The sequence below is a fragment of the Anopheles gambiae genome, chromosome 2 (genome assembly GCF_943734735.2).
Source record: "Anopheles gambiae chromosome 2, idAnoGambNW_F1_1, whole genome shotgun sequence".
NCBI lineage: Eukaryota > Metazoa > Arthropoda > Insecta > Diptera > Culicidae > Anopheles > Anopheles gambiae.
Genome location: NC_064601.1, coordinates 104,025,225 through 104,040,541, shown reverse-complemented (window position 1 = coordinate 104,040,541; position 15,317 = coordinate 104,025,225). Strand labels below are relative to the sequence as shown.

Here is a 15,317-nt window from a genome sequence, read left to right as displayed (position 1 = left end):
TATTATTATTATTATTATTATTATATTTTATTAAAATATTATTTTTATCATTATTATTATTACTATTATCATTCTTATTTTTAATATTATCATTTTAACTATTATTATTATTATTATTATTATTATTATTATTATTATTATTATTATTATTATTATGATTATTATTATTATTTTATTATTATTATTATTATTATTATTATTTTTATTCTTATTCTTATTATTATTATTATTATTATTATTATTATTATTATTATTCTTATTTTCATTATTATCATTATAATTATTATTATTTTTATTATTCCTATCATTATTATTGTTATTATTATTATTTTTATTATTATATAATAATAATTATTATTATAACTGTTATTTATTGTATTATTTTAGTTATTGGAATAATTGTAATTGCATTATCATTCATAACAATTTTATTGTACATTGTGTGTATATATTTATCGCATGTTTGTATGTTTATCGCTAAGTGCAGTGTATAGTCGAGTTGGAATTTTATTTTAAGTTAAATGTGATAAACTGGAAGTATAAGCGTGAAGCCGCAAACTTGTACTATATATTAATAATCAGACTAATGCTCTTAGCCAAAGGAAAAAAAAGGGAAAAATACTTTTGATGGGGTTTGCTTATGAAGATATTTTTCTGTTTATAATAACTTAGTAAATAATAATTAAAATGTTTCAATAGCATATATAAAAATACATGAATACAAACAAAGATTAAAGAAAAGCTATTTTCTTGTTATAAAAGCACAAGAAGAAAAATAAAGTTTCTTGTTATAAAAATACAAGAAGAAAAATAAACGGACAATAATCTATTCTTAAATGCGACTCAGCAAAAGCGCAAGTAACAAAGACAATAATAATGGGGATAATTATCAATACCCATTGTAACAATTTTAAAATTTAACCAAAATTTCATGTATAAAGCTAATAGTATTTTCTATTACTTAAGCTGCTGAAAAAAATCTACACCACTTAGTTTAATTTCGAGCAAGCACGTAGTTTTTTTTGTATGATATACATTTGTTTTGCCTTATTTTTATTTTTCTATATTTAGTTTTGAAATAGAAGAAACTATGTATGTTTTCTAAACAACTTTACACATTTATTAGTGTACAAAAAGTATTGGAAAAAACGGCTCAATTACATCATAAAAAAATAACGTTGTCTCCGAAGAAGAGTCAGGCTAAAGAAAAGTTCATTGTAAAATAAAAAAAAATAAAATAAAATACAATAATTGGTTGGGAATAAAAATGAACAGTGCGGAGATAAAAATAAGGCAACATCATTTCTTCGAAAATTTCACACCACATTGTGCACACTTGGCTTAACGTGTTTTGGAGAAACTGGTTAAATAGTGAGAAATAGCACACCCAAAAGGGCTTCATCATCTTAAAGCGTCCTCATCAACGACCATTTCCATCGATGGTAAAGTATGTAGCAAGTCGCTCGCCCCTGCTCATAGTTCCGCTAGCGATAATAATCTGCAATCTACGCCATTAGCCAGTCAGCGCGCCCCAAATGCATAAGGCTACGGCGATGAACTCTAATGCCGGAAACAGGGAAGGGGCAGGAACCAGGGACATTTCATTCAAGCATGTGCCACCTACGTACATTAAACCACATCCCAGCGTACCGCCCGCGTTCACCGCGACACGATGTTTCTTTTCTTGTATCCAATCGTCGACAGCTGCTTTCCGCACCGCGCTGCATCCTTTAAAACTCTTTCTCGCTCTCGCACCTCTCTCGCTCATCCTCTGCCTGCCAGTGTACCCCGTACCAGGGGCCGCGAATTCGCCAACCATTCAACCCTTCGCGTGCAAAAAAAAAAAAAAAAACGTGACGATAATTATTATTATGTTGATAAATACATAAATTTTCACACTTAAGCGTAACGGTACCTCTGGTACCTGCGCGGTGACGGCGGCGGGGCAGCGAAGAAAGCGAATTTCAAAAGACGCGAAGACTTGATGCACTGTTTGTGTTGGGGAGGTGGAGTGCAGGGGAACGGCACAAATAACAACAACAACCGCGCACAATAGCATCGACGCGTGAGGGGTACGTCAAAACGGGCAAAACCCCCGTTTGAATAGATTGAGAGAGGGACTGGGAGCGGAAAATGCTCGTACGCGACACTATGAATGTAAGGACACCCCAGCGGCAAGCTAACAGCACGATTCACACCCCGCGAAAGCGACACACTAGTCTTGCACACACACATACACACACACATACACATATATACTGTAAGTGTGTAGTGTAAATCGCGAGGAGGAGGAAAATGCATAATAATGCACATCGTCAAAGTGCACCAGAGGTGTGTACGTAGACTCGTGCGTGTTTGTGTGTGTGTATGTGTGAGTGATTCATACATTCGGCAACTGCGGGATGTTAAAGAAAGAAAAATTAAAACTAGCACCAAGGATAGCAGAGGGATGGCGAACAAAAGAACCACCGCACACAGGCACTCGCCCGGATTGCAGATGCATTAATTCGTGCTACTCGCTTACGGGATGGGGGGGGGGGGTTCGCAGGCTCGTTCCATTCCACCCATTGCAACACACAGACACACACACACACACGCTGGCACACAATCAATTGTAGCACAAGAGGCTGCAATTTCCCGAATGACACTTACCTTGGCTTTACACCATCGCGTGGTATTTGCACGGTGAAAGGGTTGCGCGTTCATCTTCCTCGGCGGACCCCCACGCCCAGCACAGTCACTGGGGGAAGATAGACGCAAGATAAGCCGGGCAAAACCCAGCCACGACTAATGTGTGAAAAGAAAAACTGCACACCGCTGCGCCGCTGCACTGCGTCCTGGTGCCGGCAGCAAAAAAGAACACACCCCGGCCGGGGGTTGCAAGGCTGCTGCACTGAGTTCGGTACCCGGCAAAAGGGGGACTTGCATTTCCGTCACCTCAATGCTCGATGGCGCGTGCATGTGTGCGTGCGGCGTACAGCAAACGTAAACGATTCCGCGCTCACCGCTGGGGGAAAAAGGTGTGACTGAGTAACACTTCAGTGTTGGAAATTCGCTTATCAGCGACACGCACTTTTTCCCCCTTATTTTTCTCACTCTCTCTCTCTCTCTCTCTCTCTCTCCTTCCCCCAACCCCTTGAAGGATGGTTCACTTTGGGGTTTTCTTTTCAGCGTTTTCCCCCCTCCCCCGCACTCAATTTCGGTGTCTCATTGGTGCAAACATTTGCACCACGGTTCCTGTATTTGTACTTTTGCTTTGGCACGTTCATCCGCCTCGGGTGGGCCGCTTTTTTTTCGCGCGCGCGCTGAGAAAATATTATCGGCAAAGAAAACACGACTTTGCGCGCGCGTGTGTGTGTGTGTGTGTGTGCGTAAGAATCACACCCTTCGCATTGTGCAAGGGATGGCTGGGAATCCGCAATTGCAGTAAAGCGGTGGTGGATGGCGCTTTAGATTCACGTGACGGCGCGTTCGCTGCTGCGCTCGTGGAATATTTAATCGCGAGGGAGCATGCGATCAAATTAAGAGCAAAGGTACACAATTTGCACGAGTGGGTGCGGATTGAATTAACTATCGGGTAACGGAACGGGTCTGGAAGAGTTTTTAATAAACCTTGTTAGGGTTTAATTTCACTGAATTAAGCAAAAGTAAGGTAAAAATAACGCATTTAAAGTGAAACGCAATAATCAGCTGATGATGGGACAGCTTTTACCTGCGATCAATACTCCCGTGTTCGGTTGTTTATGCGTGTGTGTGTCCAGGTGTTTTGGGTAGGGAATGTCCACTGGGCAAACAAAAAGAGAAACGAAGCATGAGTTCCATGCTCGGTTTCGATGTTGTTTGCGGTTCCACTATCCATGGCTGCCCTACTCGTTTGCGTGATGAGACACGGCCAACAACCAGACGTGCTGTCTGTGTCAAACCACATGATGAGGCACAAAACACAAGAAGGCAGAGAGAGAAAAAAAAACGGCGTCGGAGACAGTGCACAACGGAAATGGAAGCAAGAGTGTGTGTGCTTTTGATAAACAGTGGTGCTAAAAATTTGAAATTAACTTTTCTGTTGTGAAAATTGCATCGCTACCTTTTTGTTAATGAGGTAGCCTGTACCTCGTAGCTGCCATTACGAACGATACAACTAAAGTTTAAAAAACCAGATAAATTATTATGGCATGTCACTGTAGTCATTGTCATGTGTCATTGTTGGTGTCAACTTACAGTATACTAAAGATTTATATTGAAATATGAGGTTGAGTAATTGGAGCTTTGGAACTCAACTGACAGTATACTAAGGATTTATACTGAAGAAAATTAATAAGTAATCAGATTTTTCTTCAATTGTGTTTTAAATTAATTTTTTTTTATTAGGTTAAGCATTGAATTTTTTTTTTGTAGAATTCCCCTAAAAGTAACCGTGTTGACATACTTTTAAAAAATTAAACAAAACGTTCAGGTATCATTTTTCATCCGGGTCAGAAGCAGCCAATTATTCAACAGTTCAAATAAGTGCATTTTTGACACCTGTCAAAAGTTTTTAAATATATTTTTTAAGTTTTATGACTTAAAATTAAAAAGAAAAAAACGGAATAGGAATATACATACAGAAAGGACAAGAAAACTGGTAACATAGCATTAAAGCAAATAACGAAGCTTGCATAATAAGCATAGAACTGACAGCAATTGAAATAGCTATGAAAATGGCAGAAGAACTAAAGATGGAGAGACCAACAATATACACGGATAGTGTAACAAGCTGTGATATCCTGAAAAAAGCCAAAGATGAGGAAGAAATTGAAGAAACGATATACAATATAATAGAAATAGGAAATAGATTAAAGGCAAAAATATGGTGGATACCCGCACATGTAGGAATACATGGAAACGAATGTGCGGATAGATTAGCCAAAGAAGGAACAATCTCAAATATAACAACAGAAAACAAAATAAGATTGGTAGATGCGTATGAAAGATACAAAATAGAAATGATAAAGACAACAAAAATCTGGTACGAGGAACAATGTCAAAACAAAGGAGAAAAATTCCAGGCATTTCAAAAAATTTTTGAAATGATACCATGGGAAAAAGATATTGACATAAACCCGGAAGAAGTGAGAACAATAAACAAATTGTTAACAGGACACGACCTGTCACCATTTTGGCAGGCCAAAATGAAATTAGTAGAATCAGGATTGTGCCAAATATGCCAAACACAAAATACAGGGCGGCATATGGTTTTTAACTGCAAAAAATACGAAACAAATAGAGGAGACATAACATTTGATAGATTAAAAGAAAGATGGAAACAAAAATCAGGATATGAAATTAAAAAAATACCAAATTCATGAAGGAAAATCAAAGAGAAATTTAAAAAATAAAAAATAAATAGCATAGACAGACAAAAATGAAGTCAAGAAAAAAAATAAAATAACAAAAAAAAACAACCAAATGACAACTGTCAGGTTAAAATATAGAGTGGGTAAAACCTTGAATACATTTGAAACGTCAAATGTAGGGGAATACATCCTCACTCACCGAAGAAGAAGAAGAAGAAGAGAAGAAGTTATTGACTAAACAATACAATGATGTTAACTGAAGAAAAGTTTCCAAAACTTCGTAAAAACAGCAATAAAATACTGTTTCATTTTCCATTAACACATTCCTGTCCTACTTACAATAATAAAAAAAAATCCAACTGGAAAAAACATAATTTGTTCACCTTTAGTTTTACCGAACGCATTACAGTTACGCTCACTACGGTAAGCTGAAACCAGAGCAACCCTTTCGCCCTCACCCTCACTCACCCTAACCATCCAACCCCTCCCTTCCCCTGCACTCCGGCAAATACGTTCCTCATCCCATTGTTTGGGTGAACGAGGTGTGAGTAAGGACATATGAAAAGGCTCGCTGTCGAGACTCCGCTCCACACTGCCCCTCCCCTGGCACGCTAGCGTCCCACAACGCCGGAGTGCGGACTCGTGCAGACTTTAGCACGAACGCGCGCTCCTGATCCACCGTCCCTCCGGTTTCCTGCTGATTCCTGCCCTGCACGGCGCACGAGGACGTCGACAAAAAAGGGGAAGCGTGGAACAAGCGGTACAACCCCATTAGACACTCTTTGCAGTTTTCTTTTCACACCACAGCCGTAGTTGGAAATCCATCCGCGGGTAGTGGTGTGCAGTCGGCGGAGGCGCACAAGCACCCGTCCACCCGTCCGGCTTCTTGAGACGCAAAAACCAGCCGCACCACGGCGTGCGTTTTTTCCAACCATAGCAACCGTACGCGCGTGTGTGTGTGTTGGTGTGCTGTCTCTCTTTCGCCCGCACTGGTGCGGTAATTAAATCCGCTATCTCGCTTTGGCGCAGTACCGTTTGGTAGGTACGATGGACGGTCTCGTCAGGTAATTCGGTAGCTAAAAGCGCCCCCAAAAAAAAAACGGGTCCTCGTGAGCGTGTGTGTGTGTGTGAGGGGTAAGATGGTCTTGTTCAGTTTCCAACCTTTTTGTACTAGCCCTGTCCCTTAATGCCAGACTGTGGGATGTTTTGGCGATTTTTTGCGCAACAAATCGCACACCACGCACACCAATGCAAACAACGCAACGCGACCTCGTGTCCTGAAAAATGCGCGCTCTCTCTCGCGCTCTCTCTCTCTCACACACACACACACTCGCAATGTGTACAATCTCTCCCAGTAGATTGTGCAAAAAATCTCACTCTCTTGCTTGCTCTCCTTCCCTGTCCCTCCCATGGTTGTGGGTGAGCCAATTTCTGTCTCACCAAACTGCCCGCTGCTGGTCGGGGAAATAGCGTAGCTTTTCTTCGCGTCACGGTTGACGTAACGGACGTCCAGTGCGCGTTTCAGGTTTTCCACGAGCGGTGTGCAGCCAATTTCCACCCCGTCGGTGTGTGTGTGATTTCAGGTGTTTTCCGTCACAAACAAAAAATAATTGAAAGCTACCAGTGAAGGCAGGATGTTTTTGAGCCAAAGCTCGTACGAAATCGAAACTGCTGCTGCTGGTGCTGTTTGCTAAATGAGTGTGCGTGCGTGCTGTTTGAAAGGACTTGCCCAGGGGCAGAGTGTAAACTGTAAACAACAACAGCGATTGTGCGAGTCCATTGCCGTTGTCCAGCCGTGTTTGACAGCTTGGCTGCGTTGAGAGTGCTTCTGTTGCCGGAGTGTTACGCGCCTTCCCTCTCGCTTGCTCATCTGCAACAGCTCGCAACACTTTCTCTCTTTCGCCTCCGTGTTCGATACGCGCGCACACACACACGCACACAGCCAGACAGGGCCCGTGCGATCGGGCTGGCAGCTGGAGAGAATCCTGCTGCTCGGGTTTTTGTCGGTTGCTCTCGCTCTCGCCTACGCCGTGCACGCGCACGAGCAGGGCCGGAAGCGGAGAGCTGTCAGTTTGCTGTCGTTTGTGTGTGACGTTTGTTGCAGCGCTCGGTCGCCTACGCCGTACCGTGTCCGGATTGTGGCCAATTTTCCGGTGAAAAGTGTTGCCCAGCGGTGCGAAAAGTGTCCCAGCGCGCGTTGGAGTGTCCACAGCGACCAAAGCGTCTTGCAGCGGGTCGTGAAAACCACCAACCGTCCGGTGAATGTTTGTACAGTGAAAGGGTACAGTGGTTGGTTTGCTGTAAGTCCTGTACCTGAAACACGGCCCCTTGTGTTCGGCCGCTTATCAACGGCTTTTTTTTTTTTTTGCTGCGGATTTTGTGCCGTCCCCGGAAAACGGGCCATTTGTGCGCATGATAATAAAACAAACAGTGTGTGTGTAGTGTGAGTGAGTGTGTGTGGCTGTATTTCGTGCAAGCTGTGAGGTGTGTCGTGACGGCGGCACTCAGGTGAGTGAACGGGCATTTCCATTCACGGTACTGTACTGTGATTTTTGTGTGTGTGTGTGTGTGTGTGTGTGTGTGTGATGCCAAAGTTCCTCGCCAAAACGGTTGTCCGTGCTTGTGCACAGGGATGTGCTGTGCAATTTGCAATTTCTCTTCCCTGTCCTTTCACTCTCTCATTTACACTCTCTTGATTGTTTGTGTTATCAGTGTGGTTGCTCTCTTTCTCTCTCTCTCTCTCGCTCTCTCTCTATCTCTCTCTCTCTTGCACGCTAATCAAATTCACCAGCAGACGCAGAGCACGTGAGCAAGAGCCAAACAGACGGAGTGAATGAGATGGAGTAGGAGTGAGTGAGCGAGAGAGAAAGATAGAGAGGAGAGAGAGAGAGAGAGAGCGCCAGCCATATTTACAAGCGAGAGAGACGCGCGCGTATTGCGGATATCAACAAAACAAAAGGCAATTTTCCATCCGCACACTACTTTTCCCCCCATTTCCCCCTGCGCTACGTCTCGATGTGTTTGTGTGTGTGTATGTGTGAGCCATTTTGGTGTATTAGTGTAAACACGGCCGTGTAACGGCATTTCCGCCCGGCTGGCTAATACACTACCGTGCGAGCCGAGTTTCCATTTCACCCCTCCAACACCCACACTTTTCCGGTCGCAACTGGAACTGTTTTTTTTGCCACCAGGACGATGCTTGAAACCTGCAGTTACGATTTGGAAACAAGGAGCGAAGCTTCTTTTGCTTTTGCCCTAATCAACTCATCGCGGTTGAAAATACTCATGAAAGAAACCACCCTCCTTCCTTCCCCTTCTACCCCCTTCCTGCAGCGGTGGCACGGGGCGAGCCGGTGATGGAAAATGATGGAAATTAATTGAACATAAATCAATGCTTTCATTACCTTCGCCGGGCTGCGCTCGAGGAGTCGCACGCTCCGAATTTTCAAACGGGGTTTTCCATCTTCTACCCCCCCCCCCCCCCCCCCGCCCTCTTTTCCTTCTTTTCCCCACAAACACGAGTTGGGTGAAAAGATTTGCCCAATGCCACGATCGATGCCTTTAACCGGGTGTGCAGGCGGTTGGAAAATTGCTTGATTGATGGAGATTGTTAAAGGGTTTGGGGTGCGTTCGCAGCGCGAGCGCGCGTGTCGCTCGTGGGCCACCCCTGCACCACACAGACACCCATACAAAAACCAGTGGAAAACGCCGGAGGGGTGGGGGGGGGGGGGTGGAGTGCAGGGCAGTAAATAAATCTAATTAAAGTGTCACGGGTTCAGGGCGTTGCACAAAACGGCACTGCCTCAAACAAGGCGCAGAAGTGTGTATTCTTGGCATTCGCAAAGGTCATTTGTGTGCCGTTGCGTTTTCCCGCCCTAGTCTTCATTGGGAAGAGGGAGGACTTTTTTAACTAGAAGGGGGTTGTGTGATTGGGCGGCTTCGACTAATTAATAAAGGAAGGTAACGTGCGCAGAGCGCAGAGAGAGAGAGATACGCAGCAAAGATTTGCAGCTTTCCCGCCCCGACGCCGACGAAAGGGGGAATTACAGTAGCAGGGAAAAGAAACCTACACTTACACATACCGCACCGTCACAGGCACTCCCGACGAGGGGAGCAAGAGATTGACCTACGGTTACCAAACCCCCGGACAACCTCCAGCATTTGTAAGACTTTACCCGAACTGAGAACTCTTTAGCACTGAGGGCTTGCCGTTTGTTGTCCTTCATACATGCCACGGCAGCGAACCTGCAGAACCGGGACAGCAGCAGGGAATGTATGTTCGGCCCCGGTTGAGCTGTTGGTAGCGTTGGAAACATTTAGCAAAAGCCTGCGAGGCCATAATACGGCGAAAAGGCGTCCGGACGGGCCCAGCATTTCCTGCTGCTGCTGCTGCTGCTAATGGGTTCGTGGCTTAACGAAGTCGATTTTCACAAGTTGCGGTTGGTGGCCATCGGTACCGCTTGGCACGATTTTTCCACACACATTCGAGGGGAACGGGCAGTTGGGATGGCTCACTTGTGAATGTGTTGGTCGTGTTCGAATACACGTTACGCACCTTCACGGGCTATATGTCGGTGAATGGGATGCGTTTAATGTACTGCAGTTACACCATTTTCACGTTTCTACGCCGCTTCCTCCCCAATTTCGTGGCCCTTTATGTTCGGTAAAGCCTCCTGATTTACACCCCCCCCCTTCCCCCCATTCCTGATTTTATTCGTTGTTCGATTTGCGCGCTTAATCCAGTCCAGTATTACCCTCCCCCGGCCGGTGGTACAAGTTGTGGCTTGATGGTCCCATTACAGAAATTGGGCTACCGATTCGCTTCGGGGCGCGGTACGAAAGGTTTCCGTTCAGTAATGGTTACGGTTAGGGCGTGGTGTGATGGGGTCACAACATGTGATGCCACCTTTTGCCGCTCCGAGAAACACTTTCCGCCCCCAACCGGTTGGGTTTTATTTTACCGGATTTCATCGCAACACATATCGATCCCGATAGAAGGAGGGGAAGCTTCTGTTTTTTTTTCCGTTCCCTGGTGGTGTTGGTGTTGCTGTGACCTTAAATAATTATTACTTTGACACATTGCCAAAACCGGGAGGATCCTTTAGCCCATGGTGTTGTGCAATCGCGTTTCGCACGTTTTATTGTACGGTGTACTGCCGGGATGTACTGTTGGGGAGGGAGCGGTTCCCCCGGGGAAGCCTATATGGTGCCCCTTCTTTTCTGTTCAGTTCGCAGGGGGTTGTATTTTTCGATCAGCAACTTACTTCCGAAAAGGTGGAAAAGCGGCAAGGCGGAATGGCCCAATTTTCTGTGTCACACTTGTGCTGTCTGGAAATAGCAGCTTAAGACTCCTTCCGGGCATCGAAATCGATACGTGTTTACGATCTACATAGCAAGTTGTGAATGGTGTGAAACGTTTTGCAGGACTCATTACGAGCTTTAGATTCTTAATTTTAGGAAAACTATGCCGTTAAAACATCGTTTTAAACCAGTTTCTTAGTTCTAAAACTGAGCTTTGCCAGCCTAAAACCGATCGCATGCAAAGCGAATTGCATACACGCAGGCGTATATGGCATCAGTATGGTACGTTCCAGTTTAGAAATCCAACTTCCCGGGGTACGAACCGCACTCACAAGTTGAATAATAAATGCGTGTAAATATCGAGAAAATCGCTCTCATCCTCGCGCACTCGCGCTGTTTGCGTAAGTGAAAATATGAATGGGAAGCTCCAGCACGTAATGTAAATAGAGCGCCGGCTTACCATCAATGCACGCGCGGTGGTGCGGTGTTTCGAGTGGCCACAACGCTTCACAACGCAAAGTGATCCGTTCGGTGGTGAAATATTGATTGGATGGTATTTTAGAATTATGCTAGCCCCACAATGGTACACAATGGCTTCGAAACCACCACCGGGCACACGGCACTTCCCGCCTTTGCTTTGGTGCACTGTGTTCTGTCTCTGTGTTGTGTCTCACTGTTCGGGTACTGTCGTGGGTGAAATTGTATGAATTATGCAATATATAACCATGATGTATTCATTCTTTTTGGTTCACTAGTTTTTACTTTGTTTGGTGTGCTTTGGTTTTTTTTTGTAGAAATGTTGCACGCTTCTGGACAAATCACGCTTTGCTTTCCTGTGTTTGAATTGCACTTATGAGTGTGTGTTTTTTTGTACCAAGAACAATCCCTTCCATTGTCTTTGACGGTTCAAAAGTCAACCAAATCGCCCAGCACGGCTTTGTCTTCATTTTCCTTCCGGAAAAGTTAATGCGGCTGTAATATCAATTTGTACTATTCCTTTCCGAGCTTACATGGGGCATGTGTGTGTTGGTGTGTATTTGTTGCTAAGCATTGAGAGTCCCCCTCTTACATTCCCAACTATTCAAACACACACACAGCACAAGCCTCCAAAGGGCGCCTTTAGTAAAACCGACCCGCCCGCTTGCATCGTGCGCGCTCCACCCGCACAGGAAGAACATTAATAATACTAAACACAATAGAGCGTGGGCAGAGCGAGAAGAGAGGAAGGGCCTAGCTTGTAATAGGATTTGCCCGGTAATCACGGCTTTATATGCTGCTTAGAAGACTGCTATGGCGTACCGCGCAGGGAGTGGATGCGAGACCCGGCACGTTTTCCTTGCATTTTGCCTCATTAACAGACCAAGGCTACGAAATGCGCCGTTTGTTTTGTCTCTACCGGGGGGGCTGTAAGCTCTCACGAGGTTTTTGCAAGCAAAGGGTATCACGGCTGGAAGCATCCAGCACTGTAATTGGGTTTACATTTCTTTGCCTTTCTCCGCTCGTGCCCGGAGGTGGAACGAGCGGGTTGATAAATCATCATGCATCACACCGTAATGAATGTTGCATTAGTGGCGTTATAATGACTGGCAATGACGGTGATGAGTCTTATGTCGACGCTCTAGATGATGATGATGATGATGATGATGACGATGATGAGAAGTGACTCTTGACATCGAATTAAAGCAGCATATCCTAAGAATCAACAACACGCCGAAGCTGGCCAGCGTTGATTAAGTGTCTAATGTTGACTGTCTATCGTGCAGCTCACTAAGAAATGCCCTCGCATCTTCCCGAGAAAGGGAGAAGTGTTTATCGTTGGTATGTTATCATCGTGTTAAACACTTATCGGTTGAGCATAACAGCAAATGTGGATTAAAGTGCTTCACATTGTAGCCACCGGAATGCTCAAATCAATCAAATAATCCGTGGAATATGCGAGCAGCTGTGCGAAGTTCAATTACAAATTATTAACCTCACACTAAAGCTCGGCTAGCAGACACATGTACATTAAAAATATCGATCGGGTCACGAGTGCCAGCAGCAACGCTCACGTACACACTGATGCTAATGGGTGGCATCGATCGATCATCCATTTATGGAGCAGATTTGAGCTAATTTATCAACTCCGTAAACCCGGTAGAGGCTCGGTTCGATCTCGATTGGCACTCGATGAGCCGAAGACACTTCATTACGGTTTGGTGTAGAAAGTGCCTTCCCCCCCCCAAAAAACCCCAAAACCGACAACCACAGCACCACAACACCGTCACACGCTGTGGTATGTTCCCCTGGCATGTTGGTCGTTCGAGACTCTGCGATTGAATATCCTTCCGAGTTTTGGTAGCCCTGCGTGCCCGAAAATCTTGTTGCTGCGATTTGTGTCAACGAGCTACAATCTGTCTTTTCGACGCCTCGGCCCCCTTGAAGCCCGTTCGTTGAACGCTTCCCGCAGAAGCGAAAGCGTGGAGCCCTCCAACCCCAAAATGATGATGGGTTTCGGTTACCACGGTTCAAGGAAAAGGCTCTGGTTAGGGCGCGTGAAGCCAGTGGTAGAGCAGTCGGTGAAATAATGCCTAATATTCGGTCATTTGTTTTGATTAATACGCGCCGTAACGGACGATGACGACGGCGCACGGTGGGACGGTTCGTGACGGTAAACCGTTTCGGAATCGTGTCCATGTCGCTCGTTTGTTGATTAATCAAATTTAAAAACAAAAACAAAACCCACGCTATCGTCTTGCATGGTGCGGAAATATGTTTCGAATCATTGAAAGCGGAGCCCATGGAAAGAGAGAGGAGAGAGAGAGAGAGAGAGGAAGAAATGACAGGGAAGGATGGGAGAGAACGATGGCTGCAAAGGATGGCATCCAATTACCGAAATCTGAACCGACAGTCATTTAATGGGCAACTTGCTTGCCTAGCGGGGCGCGAAATTCGTTGCAATTTAGCAGCCGCTTTATTAGGCTGAAGATTTGCCAATGAAAGAATAAATGATAAGAAAAATTATGTGGGTAACAACTTAAGGCGTTAGAATTGCTCGCAATGGAAGGGCTCCTACATTGCTATTTGCTTTAAGTTTGTTGGGTTGGGTTGTCAATTCTGGGTAACTCCAAATATTTCTGGATACGATTTCGAAGAGTAGGACCTAGCATAAGTTTCCGGAATAGATGTGAGAATCAAAATCGGCTCCAGAATCAGAGTCTAAATCAGAACAGGAATCTTAATCAGATCCACCATCGGAATATAAACCAGCTTCATGATATGAATCAGTATCGGTTCCAGAAGAGGAATTGAAATGCGTTCCGTATGTGGAATTGAATTCGATCCGGGAATATAAATCAGAATCCGTTATGAAATCGGAATTACTTCGAGAATTTGACTCAGCAACGCTTCCAGAATAAGAATAAGAATCGGTTTAGAAATCGAAATTGAATTCGGTTCGGATATCTCAATCAGAATCAAGTTCAGCATTTAAATTGGAATCAATTCTGTCATTGCAATCCGAATCAGCTACAAAATGTAACTCTGAATTGGTTCCCGGATTGGAATCAGAGTCGGCTCCGAAGTTGGAATTAAAGTCGTTTTCAGAATATAATTCAGAACTGGTTGCAGAATTGTAATCAGAATCGCTTTTGCAATCGGAATTAAAGTCGGTTTCCGGAATTTGAATAAGAATCAGAATCGGAATCAGAATAGTAATCGCTTCTGTAGCCTGAATTACTTCCGGGACCACTAAACACGCAGGTGAAATTGGGTAGCTTCAAGTAGAAATAATTGTCATTAGAAGTCCTCTCGTGTAAAACAGTTACTCCAATTTTCATTGACCTAGTACAACCTAAATACACACTGTTCGACAACATACTGCTAGAGCAATTGAGCCAAATGATGGTGCAAACGCCTAGTGATTAGGGACAATCATATTCGGAGCAAAAATCTGCCAACAATTGAAAGGCATAGACTCCATTTAAAGCTAGGAGAAACCTTCAACCTATACTACATCTGTCATAATGCAGTTACAGTGCGTTGCATGTTGCTAATACGAAAACGAATGACTCATCTGTCCAGGGAACGTTCAAATTTGGAACGGAAATGGAAATCAGTCCTTACCGCTGGTACCGTGAAAGAATTGGACTGAATTTCCTGCTGGCCATCGGGCTCCCCGGGGAGTTTTGGATATGAGCGAAGTGCAAATAATTGCGACCCGACCTCGGAAGTCGGGAGCGACCTCTGGGCTGGGTTGTTGACTCCTAGTAGTCGGGCTTACCGCATTACAGACTGCTGCAGTGTGTGACGCCGGCGGACGACCCATCCGGTCGCCGACTGCTGCCAACCCGAGACACGATCCGAGTGGAAGGGATGGCTAAATTCATCCTTTTATGAATATTAAACCAAACTTGTACCACGTTCAACGGGTTCCGCCATGGGTCGGTCGGACTAATGGTTTGGAGAAATAGAATAACAAAGAAGGAAGGTTTGATATTTGCGACCAGTGACGGATGGCCGAGCCACGACGGGACCGTGTGTGCAGTGCAGTTGTAATTATGACTTGCCGGTTCAGTTTTTTTTTCTTTATGTGTTTGGACCTTAGTAACCCTCAAACCCACAAGATTCGATTGATGGTAGGTTGCCACTAACTGTTACCCTGAAACGAGTGTATGCTGCCATTCCGTTTTATTGCCGAGGTTC

At 44.5% G+C, this 15,317-nt stretch overlaps 1 protein-coding gene across 1 annotated transcript in view; it reads left to right on the top strand.

Annotated features, from left to right (window-relative positions):
* The first annotated feature begins 7,398 nt into the window (after positions 1-7,398).
* LOC1277221 (semaphorin-2A) overlaps positions 7,399-15,317 on the top strand; it is a 290,131-nt gene continuing 282,212 nt past the window's right edge. Inside the window, exon 1 of the mRNA XM_061650737.1 lies at positions 7,399-7,841. The gene's annotated coding sequence lies outside the window, so the exon portion shown is untranslated. The remainder of the gene's footprint in view (positions 7,842-15,317) is intronic.